This window comes from Ziziphus jujuba, chromosome 10 (genome assembly GCF_031755915.1).
Source record: "Ziziphus jujuba cultivar Dongzao chromosome 10, ASM3175591v1".
Lineage (NCBI taxonomy): Eukaryota > Viridiplantae > Streptophyta > Magnoliopsida > Rosales > Rhamnaceae > Ziziphus > Ziziphus jujuba.
Window position 1 is genome coordinate 22,305,410 of NC_083388.1, and position 11,033 is coordinate 22,316,442.

At 32.1% G+C, this 11,033-nt stretch overlaps 1 long non-coding RNA gene across 4 annotated transcripts; it reads right to left on the bottom strand.

Moving 5' to 3' along the window:
* Positions 1-4,310: 4,310 nt before the first annotated feature.
* On the bottom strand, positions 4,311-11,033 carry LOC107411939 (uncharacterized). Of its 4 annotated transcripts, none has more exons than XR_007239242.2 (6): positions 10,780-11,033; positions 10,223-10,325; positions 9,440-9,670; positions 5,557-5,765; positions 5,142-5,198; positions 4,311-4,749 (listed from the first exon to the last, which is right to left on the bottom strand). It is a non-coding gene; the product is annotated as an uncharacterized LOC107411939 (long non-coding RNA). The 4 variants fall into 4 exon arrangements; XR_007239240.2 differs by lacking the exon at positions 9,440-9,670 and adding an exon at positions 9,933-10,024 and having other exon boundaries at positions 10,780-11,032; XR_007239241.2 differs by lacking the exon at positions 9,440-9,670 and having other exon boundaries at positions 5,142-5,302; positions 10,780-11,030.

The window sequence follows — 11,033 nt, forward strand, 5'->3', positions numbered from 1 at the left end:
GTTAACTTTATGATTATCACCTAGTGGTTCGGATATCTTGATAAGTTTCAAACTATGATCTAAAAGCCAGAAGATAGGATGGGGTTTATGTTTGTTAAATTTGAATAAAAGAAGACAACATGATTCAACTTTGAAATCAAAATCTTGAGAAAGTGGCACATACTTCCTAATATGGTTCTATTTTGTCATACACAAATATATAAAGATTGGAAAAAACTTGATGTCCTGTGGTGAAAACTGCTAAACATGGTTATTAGGCCATAAAAGTAAATGAAATGCTGCATCAAATAAACATCTGGACTTAATGATGGCTGTCATACTTCTTTACTTTGTTTTCTTTTATATGATTTACTTTTGTCATCTGCATTATCTTGTTGCTCGCAGAGTTGGTAGTATTCATGAGAATGTTTTGCTTGTTTTTCCCCCAAGAAAATTGAATAAGCTCCCATATACCAAAAAAAGGAAAGAAAACTTCAATAAGCACCCTGTATTTGAGAACTACCCTAGTCAAATAATTTCACCAATTCTTGCTAATATATTCATTTAACTTTAACTCGAACACACCATATATAGTTAATTTAATATTTATGCTTCCTGAAGGAAAAAGGTTTATAATATGAATAGATGCTATGGTAATCTTTATTAATGTCTTTTTAAGTGGCATTTTCATTTAAATTTTATCAAGCTGCCTATAATTTATTGGGTTATGACTTGTCCTTTGAATTTAGTTTAGAAGACAATTTTATTCTTCATTTCTAAGTTTGCCAGCTGAAAATTTTCTCATCCTTTGTTGTATTATCATGCTAATATGCTGTGCTTGGGCCATATGGAGCTTGATCTTGCAAAAAATATTGTAGTAAAATATCGTACTTCATTTAAGCGTTTCAAATATATTCGTGATTCAAGCAAATTCTGTATTTGATTTTGCAGATGGATGCTTAGGAGAAGGAAAGGAGCGTGGACTTGTAATTCCATAGTCACCTTGTTGGTTTGTTCTTTTAGAATAAGCTTTTAATTGCCAAGAGACTCGAAGAATTTGAAGCTTGTGAATTTATAATGTATTTAAATATGCTATTGCTATTTACTCTATGTCTTGCAATTTGTGGCTCAATATATTGCATCAATGCAAGTATCTTTTTCTTTTAAGACTTTCATTGTTTTATCTTTCTTGGTTGGTTTGGCTCTGCTACAATTTGATGATTTTTTGGGTTAAATTTTTTTAAAGATATTATGGTAATTGATCTTGATATCAATGTGAAAATAGGAATGGCAACAAAACGTGTCCGATTGGGGCTGGGATGGCCTCTCTAACCCTGTCCCGACCCTAAAAATACCCCCATAACCACTCCATAACTCAACTTTATTTGCACACTTTTTGTGCTATCTAATCTTAATAATTATATTAAACTTTTACATAAAGTTGTATTAAGCATTTTTTTCGTCCACATTTACATTATCATTGTATTTGTATTGAAGTGTGGTGATTTAAACTGAAAAATTTGAGAATTGACAATTATCGATGGGCCATTGGTATTACAGATGCAAACCATCGGTAACTCAATATAGATCTCCATGTAGTTGCTAGAATAACTACCGATGGAAACCATAGGTAATATTGATGGCATGTTGGTAATTTCTATTTGTCCTACTTTTTCAAAGCAAATCATCAAAATTCAAATCGCCGACGTCAATAATATATGTTTCCATTAAGAACATGCTAAATATAACTTTATAAATGATTGTGAATAAAAGAATCCACAAAAGGTTTGGAAAACTTGTTCATGGTGGATTATTTGGTTGAGGATCATTAATAAAGTTAAATTTATCTTGTTCATGGTGGAAACACATATTATTGAAGTTATTGGATTGAATTGTGGTGATTTGCTTTGACAAAATGATCAAATTGGAATTACCGATGGGGTATCGGTAATTATCGATGAAACCGTCGGTAATTTTTTCAGCAAACACATGGATTCCTAATATGGATTACCGATGGTTTATGGGTATAGGGGCATGGTGGAGTAGTAGACGACATGAGATTTGAAGGAGAGAATATCACAATTGAAAAAGTGAAACACCATGATTTGTGGGTAACCATTTTAAAGCATTAATATGGCTAGTGTATTGAAGCATTTTGGATCAAGATGGGCTTCCATAAGTTGATATAAGAGAGGAGGGGAAAAGGATGATGATGTTTGAATTATTATTTTGCAGAAACACTTGTCATATGTTTATAAGGAGAAATAAGGAATGCTCTTTCATGGAGGAAAATAAAGCAGAAGTTTTTATTTTATTTTATTTTTATGAGATTATGGGGTTTCTTCATAGAAAAAGGAACAAAGAAAGTAAAGGTGTGGAAAGGTTTTTCTCAATGGAATTGTGAGATTTCTCATAAGAAGAGGAGAGGAAAAACAAAGTAATTTTTTTTTTTTTGGGGAAAATTTGTACTAGAGGGTAAATTAAAAAAAATTAAAGAGGAGTGGGTAGATATCCGTACTCACCTATTTTAGTGGGTATTGGGCCAAAAACGACATTAATAAGTGAAAACATTCAATTGTAGTTGCTGGAAAAATTACCGTAAGTTTCATCGATAATTATCGAAACCCCTATGGTAATCACATTTTACCAATTTTTTGGCCCCCATAAGTCCCATAATATGTGTTAAATGCAACAACATACAAAATATACATTCTTCAATGATCCTAAGGAGAAAAAACCCCAAAAGTTTTGAAAAAGTTCTCAAATTGGCACAAAAATTTGCTTACTATAGGACCTTCGGTAATTACCGATGAAACTAATGGTAATCAATTTGTAGTTGCTAGAAAAATTACTGTAGGTTTCATTGGTAATTACCAAAAACCCTATGGTAATCATATTTTACCAATTTTTGGCCCCCACAAGTCCCCTAAATGTGTGTTAAATGCAACAACATGCAAAATATACATTCTTCAATGATCCTAAAAAGAAAAAACCCCAAAATTTTTGAAAAAATTCTCAAATTGGCACAAAAATTTGATTACCGTAAGGCCTTCATTGATTACCGATGAAACCAATGGTAATCAATTTGTAGTTGCTGGAAAAATTATTGTAGATTTCATCGGTAATTACCAAAACCCCTATGGTAATCACATTTTACCAATTTTTTGGCCCCCACAAGTCCCCTAATATGTGTTAAATACAACAACATGCAAAATATATATTCTTCAATGATCCTAAGGAGAAAAAACCCCAAAAATTCTGCAAAAGTTCTCAAATTGGCACAAAAATTTGATTACCGATGAAACCTATGATAATCAATTGAAAAAACTGATAACTAACAATTATCGTTGATCCATCGGTAAATTTTCCATCAAGTAGTAAAAGAATTAATTGGATTACCGACTTTTTCCATTGGTAATAACGATTGCCCGTCGATAATGAAGTTAATTTGTCATTTTTTCACTTCTTCCAATGCCTTTTTTTTTTTTTTTTACTTTGTTATTTGAATTAATGTATATTAATCCAATCCATGTACAAAAATAATTAATTTTGTTGCTACTACATGTAATTCTGTATAATATCAAATGTTTAGTGAATCTAAAGCCTATAAACAGACACCTGCTAAAGATGTTTTAAAAGTTTTAGTAACTCTATTTTGACATCTTTAAAGGGCAAACAATGAAATACAATCTAGAGATTCAAGGTACATATAGAGTTGTTAAACATAAATTAAAAATAACATGAAAAGCTATGACACCTGCTGCGACATTACAAAGCCACTAATTTTTTATAGTGAATAAAAAAATACAAGTGACAGATATCTCAAAATAGGTAATAGCAACATATCAAATGTTCAATTTTTAAAACAATACTTTTTTGGTTCATCAACTCAAGGCTAATATTAGTAGTACTTCTCAAAATTAAGAAAAGCTACAACCATGCAAAAAGAAAAATAGATGCGAGGAATTTATAGACACATCTATCTAATGACTTCGCCCCAAAACTTACTATGCTAGCTCCTATAATCTTACTTACTATGCTAGTTCCTATAATCTTACAGTTAGAAGCATAAATTAAGAAGGACACCATCGGATATGGTGAGCTCAGTAACATGTTGAAAGTGTTCGGTGGTGTTGCAGAGATGGAAATTGAATGCCAAAAGACCAAAGCCAAAGGTCTAATTCCACACTAAGCACTTGAATACAAAAGTCACATGATTTAAACAATTAGATAAATAAATAAATAAATAAAAATAACGAGAAAACACTGAGAAAACAGAGAGAAAGATTATATATACTATTGGGAAAAAAAAAAAAAAGGAAAAGAAAAAAAATAGAAGGACACAGATTGATCTAAACAAAAAGAGTGAAAATCATTGAAATACCAAAAGGAAATATACAAGTACTAAATTGCTAGAAATGTCAAAGGAATTCAACAACACCTGCTTCCTTAATTTTTTACTGACCAACTCCTTCATCCTCTCCACAGCATATATGGAGCAAGTCCATGGCTTAACTTCCTTCTCACTGCCTGAATCTATTTCATTATTAGCCACAATCAGTTTGGCAAGCTTTGAACTGTATTTCAGCACGCCAAGTTGCTGAAGAACCACTGGAACAATATAATCGACCATAATAGTAATGGATCTAATGTCATTAAATTCTCCATATCCCTGGCCCTGGAATGCACCCCACAAATCTGTAGCAAATATTTGTTCTCTTTTGTACAAGAATATTTGGTGTCCTTTGTACACTAACTGATCCTAGAAGCCTAGAACATTTAAAGGAAGTCAATATACAGAACTAGTTTCATTTACATATAGCCCATAGAAACTTTTTATGCAGCCTTCTAAATGTATTTTTCTATGTAACAACTTGGTACATAAGGCATAAAACCTTAAAACAATGAGTTTTCAGACAAAACCTTACATGAATGCATTACAAAGCAAGTATTGTGTGCTAAGTGACAATAGATATATCTTTCTACACTCATGTAACCTTTTATAAAGGGGGCAACCCAATCAAGCCTAAGAATGTGAAATTTCAGACAACATTCTTATAGTATCAGACTTACAAACCTATATTAATCATAATGAGAAACAAGATCATATGCAATTGAATAAGAAATTAACTTATTTCTTAGATAAAATAAATGTTGTTTACCTTAACTTTGTAGTCAGGATATTTATTGAGAGCCTTAAGCCAGAATGGAGTGTTGAGCTGAGCAATCCAACGAGCAGCAACAACCATCCCACAATATGCAAAAACCAGAACCAAATTGCTTATCCCATCATCATGCAAAATAAAAGAAAGGAAAGGTACCACTGCACCACTAGCTGCTGTTAGTGTATCTTTGATGCTATGGGTTCCACGAATCAATAAAAGTAAGTATTTTGAATCTTTATCAAAGGAAGCATTTTGAATCTTTATCACATATAATTGTGAAAGTAGGCTTCAGGAGCTACAAGCATTATACTATTCAGTAACTGATATTAACCCATATCCGAATCTAGATCGAAAAGCCTGATTCAAGGTGATTTAAACATTCTGATTAAGAATGATTTGAAGCTATACATACCCCAGCTTTGGGCTTCTGAAGGAGCACATCTTCTTGAGAGTAGCCAGAGGATTCTAAAAACACCAGGAATGGCTTCTTTGAGAAAAGAATATACACTTGCAACTTGCAGATATAATGCCTTAAGAAATAATTCAATTCAACAATTATTTCAGCCCTTTGAGCTCTACACTGTCGGTACCAGCATATAAATTTGCAACTTGCAAATTACCCTACAAAGCACCAATTACATATCAAGGCCACCGATACAGCAATATTAGCTAAGAATTCACACAGAAAAAATCAAAAAGACTTAAATTTGATTTTTCACGGAGGGATGCTTTTTCACGGAGGAAAGGAAAAAAGAGATATTCTTACAAAATATGTTTTTCTTACAAAATTCGTCATGATAGAGATATTCTTTTCTGTTATATCTGCAGCATTTTAGAGGCTTAAGTTTTCCTACTATTTCGTTGGTTGGTCCAAATGCTGCAATCATCCATTATGCGTCACAAGCAGAAACTTGTGCTGAGTTTAATCCAGACAGCATATATCTTTTTGACTCAGGAGCGAAGGCTTGTTAGCTATAATTAACTATTATATGTACTTGACTGGTAACAATTATGTAAAAATTACAAACTACATTCATGCACTTATTTTTATTAAATATTTTAGCTAGATAGACTATGTTTTCTATTGATACATTTTTAACTTATAAGTGGTTATCTTTATGGGCATTTATGCAGTATTTACATCGAACAACTGATATAAGAAGGACAGTTCATTTTGGAAAACCATCAAAACATGAGAAACTATGTTATACTGTACTAAGTGCTAATCTATTTTGTTTTTCCTTTTTATTATCATTATTATTATTATATTTTTTTCAAGTATTGCAAAGTAATTTTGTTTGCTTCATTTTGCAGGTCCTCAAGGGTCATATTGCACTTGGGAATGCTCGATTTCCTAATGGAACCAATGGTATTTTATTTTCTTTTTCAAATAATGTATTTCATTTTAGGTGAAATGTATTGACCATATTCTTGTAAGTTTGTGATAGGAAGGTACATGTTCATTTTCCTATAGGGAATGCCCTAGACATTCTTGCTCGAGTTCCACTATGGAAAAATGGTCTTGATTATTGGCATGGTACAGGCCCAAATGGAATTGGGTCTTACGTTAATGTTCATGAACGCAAGTGTGTTTTACTACTTCTTACCTCTATTATTTGTGTTTTGATTTCAAGGCTATAGTAAGTTTTCCTTCTTCTTCTTTTCCCCTGTTTAATTCATTTTACACATTGAACAGGACCCCATTTAATTAGTTTCAAACCACATGCTCAAAATGTACCACTACAAATTGTGGACTTCAAATTTCTTGTTTCATTGGAGCTCTAATTGTGGACTTCAAATTTCTTGTTTCAGAACCTCATTACTATGAGGACAGGAGTTTTGGTATAAGGTTGGAGAATGTCCTTATAAGGTTGGAGCTCTAATTGTGGACTTCCAATTTATTTTATCCAATAAATTTTATTCTACATCTTCATAGATCGAGTATGATACAAACAGGAACCGAATAACATTACTACTAGGGTCAGTCTTAAACGACATCGTTTTGGCCTTCGAAGACAAAGAAAAATCACAGTTATTGTGTCTTCCCATTCAATTTGTTCAAAGATACGCCATAACACATAATCGACTCTTAACATGTTATTTTGTCTTCCTATTTAATTTGTACTTAAGTCTCTTATCCGCTATGACAATCTGCAACTCCCTTCATACAGAACCCTTAAGAATAATGCAACGGAAAGAATAGCTTAACAATCATTCTAATTGCATACTATATAGATTGAGTATGATACAAAATTGTATTCAAATTTTGTTAATGATAACTTGTAATGTTTTTGTCATGTGTCTTTTAAATTCAAATCAATAAGAGTTTGTTATCATTATATATTTTTTTGGCCACTGTGTTGTTGGTAGTATTTATATTTATATCATATATATATATGTTTGTCCAAATATTTATATTTATATTTTAGCCTTTTACATATATGGTATATTTGATGGTTTGTTGTCAACAAGAAAATAATGGTATGGCAAGAATATTGTATTGGTGGCCTCAATTTATATTTGTTCAATTTTTTCAAAGCAAATCATCACAATTCAATCCAACAACCTTCGATAATATGTGTTTCTACCAAAAACATGCTAAATATAACTTTATTAATGATTCTGACAAAAGAATCCATAAAAGATTTGGAAAAAGTGAGAAAATTACAAACAAAGTGGATTACCGAGGGTAATTTTCCAGCAACTACAAATTGATTACCGTAGGTTGCATCGGTAATTACCGAAGGCCCTACGGTAATCAAATTTTTGTGCCAATTTGCGAACTTTTTCAGAACTTTTAGGGTTTTTTCTCCTTAGGATCATTGAAGAAAATATTTTTGCATGTTGTTGCATTTAACACACATTAGGGGACTTGTGGGGGCAAAAAAATTGATAAAATATGATTAACATAGGAGTTTCGATAATTACCGATGAAACCTATAGTATTTTTTTCAAGCAAGGACAAATTGATTACCGTAGGTTATATTGGTAATTACCGAAGGCCCTAAGATAATGAAATTTTTATGCCAATTTGAGAACTTTTTTATAACTTTGTCTTAGTCTCACCCACTTTGAATCCTTCATATGTTTGACTCATGCGACCTTGCCTCATTCCTCCGTCACCATGCAATTTTCCAAAGACTCATATACTAATGTAACATGCAAGGTCGGGAAACTATCAAATGACATATTTAACAACCAAAGAATTAAAGAGTGGGCCATTAAATGACATATTTGCTAGGGAAAAAAAAAATCAAAGAGTTGTGCAAATTTATGGTTCAAATTATGAATATATTAAATACTCTAAATTATGTAGGATTGTAGAGTTTCATTAATGATGTTTAACTCTCAATATCTGGTTGACATTGAAAATGAAAAGATCGGTCATGTTTTGATACTTGATTCCCTTAAAAATGGTGATCTATGGAAGAAAAGACCTAAGTAACCGTATGATCATTTTTATAAACTAAAAATACCAGAACAAGCATGATAATTATGAGGAATGCATAAAAAGTTGATTCCAAGTATCTAGAAGTCCAGCAATACACCAGTGGTTACAGTCTATGCGCCTAAAGCCATTATAAAAGCCAGGATGTGCATCTTTTCTGAGTTGTGATAAAGTTGTTATGTCTAGCAGATGAATATGTTTTCTCATTCCAGTTAATACATCTTTCACTACATATAATGCCTTGGGCAATCCACCTCGATAACTGATCCAGTTAGGAGTTTTGTCTCATTTCCACAGTTTGTCACCCCTAGCTCATTCCAATCCCTTGACAGTAAATATGAACAGGAAAAAAAAGAAAGGAAAAAAAAAGCATCAGAGAAATTCACGAAATTAATTTTTGGTTTTCAAAAAAAAAAAAATTGTTGATGGGAAAGAAGTAAACTTAATGGTAGTGGGTAAGAGAATTTCCTTGGAAGATGACTTTGGTTTTACTATGATTCATAGTAGAATCCACCCACTAAACCCATGTTGTCAAACCCTTATGAAAAGCAACCATACAATTCATGTTTTTGAGAATTTGGTTACCATATTGAGAATTTAAATGCTCTCTTTCTAGTCCTCAGGAACTAAAGTGAAGGCAGCTCATAGGGATGCAGATTGGACAAAACAAGAAAACAAAAGTAGCAGAGAAAAGAAGTTAATCACATGTTTATAGCAACTTCATTAAAAACTCTATGAGCAACAGAGCATTTAAATTCTTTTTTAATCATATGCTTATAGCAATTTCATTAAAAACTCTATAAGCAACAGAGCATTCAAATTCTTTTCCTCTTTTGTTTTCTTTTACCTGGTATCACCTCTAACTAGACCCCATTTGTACCCAACAAGGACTGATTCCTTAAAGCCAATATTAAATCCCTCTTGTGCTACAGCTTCTTCTCTTGCTATGAGACCATCATGATATCCACTCTAGTAATACACCAATTGTTACATGAATTTCACAGAAAGGGTGTGGGGGCAGCGATTATTACTTCTAGACAAAAAAAGAAAAAAAAAAAAAAAAAAGAAAAACCCACAACTTCCATATGTTAAGGAGGGACACTGCATCAACCTCATAATCAAGTGCACAAGGATAACAATATGCACCTGACCTAAGGCATTTTCAAGCACATTTTTGGAATTGTAACCAATAGTATGGGTTTTTCAATCTGTGAATATCAGTTTATCATGGAAGTCTTAAGTGCCATTAGCATATAATACAAAACCACAAGCAAACTAATACCACATCTCCGCAACCAACCTCAAATTCATAAAATAGGAGTAAGTATAAGACAGTTCACCTATCCTATCCCCAACTGCATATTTGTAATCAACTTGAAAATTAATAATGTTCCACCAACCAAGCCTAAGAAATTCCAACCTTGGCTGAAAACTAAACAGAAAGAAATTAAGGCAAATTAAACAACATAGATAGTATACCTCATGGTCCATATAGTAGGTATAACATCTCTTTTAAATATTAACTAATTGTAAACAAAAAAAAAAGAAGTTAACTTATATAATTCGCCATAGAACATATAACTAAAAGAACTTATATAATTCGCCATAAAACATATAACTAAAAGGATACCATAAGAATCACTTTGGTCACATCAGGCACTTGGCATAAGATCACTTTCTATTTGATGCTGCAAACTTTCCAAGTGAAGCTCCTCTGCAAAACTACCGCTCACCTTCATAACCATAAACAAGAAACCAACATAAAATCAAAATGAAGTTATGTAATTAAATTATGATATCTAGCATGATGGTGAGTGTCATATAAACAAGAAAACAAATGATTCAACATTTGAAGCAGATTTTAACCATAACTGCTTCCTACTTATTCTTCAATTTTGTTTTTTTGGGTTTTCTTTTCTTTCAATTTCCTTTAATATTCTGTTGCAATCAGAAAATTCAACAAACACTTGTGAAGTGTTTCTAACCTTAAAGTAATATAGAAACCGACCCTAAAGCATACTCATAATATTTAATCACACCACTAAATTATATAACCTACTACTACTACTACTACTTGATTTCAACTAGTTTCCTCCATTCCAATCATCGTCTTCGCCTTTCACCAATCAAGCAAAAACCCAAGCTAAAAAAAAAAAAAAAAAAAAATCAAAATACACAGATCCTTACCTCAAACGCAATTTTTCCTTAGTCTTTCATATGTTTGCAAGAGAAGAGGCAAGAGATACAGTAAGATGGAGCATGGATTTTTTTTTTCTTTAATGAGATTGTGTGTGGGTTTTCTGGAGAATGAAGAAAAATAGAAAAGCCGAGTGCAGAAACTAAAAACCTATGGGTTTCTCGGACTGAAGGAATGAAGAAAGGAAAGTAAAGTAATTATTTACTTGCATTGGGGATAAAATGGGAAGCAGAGGGCAGATAAA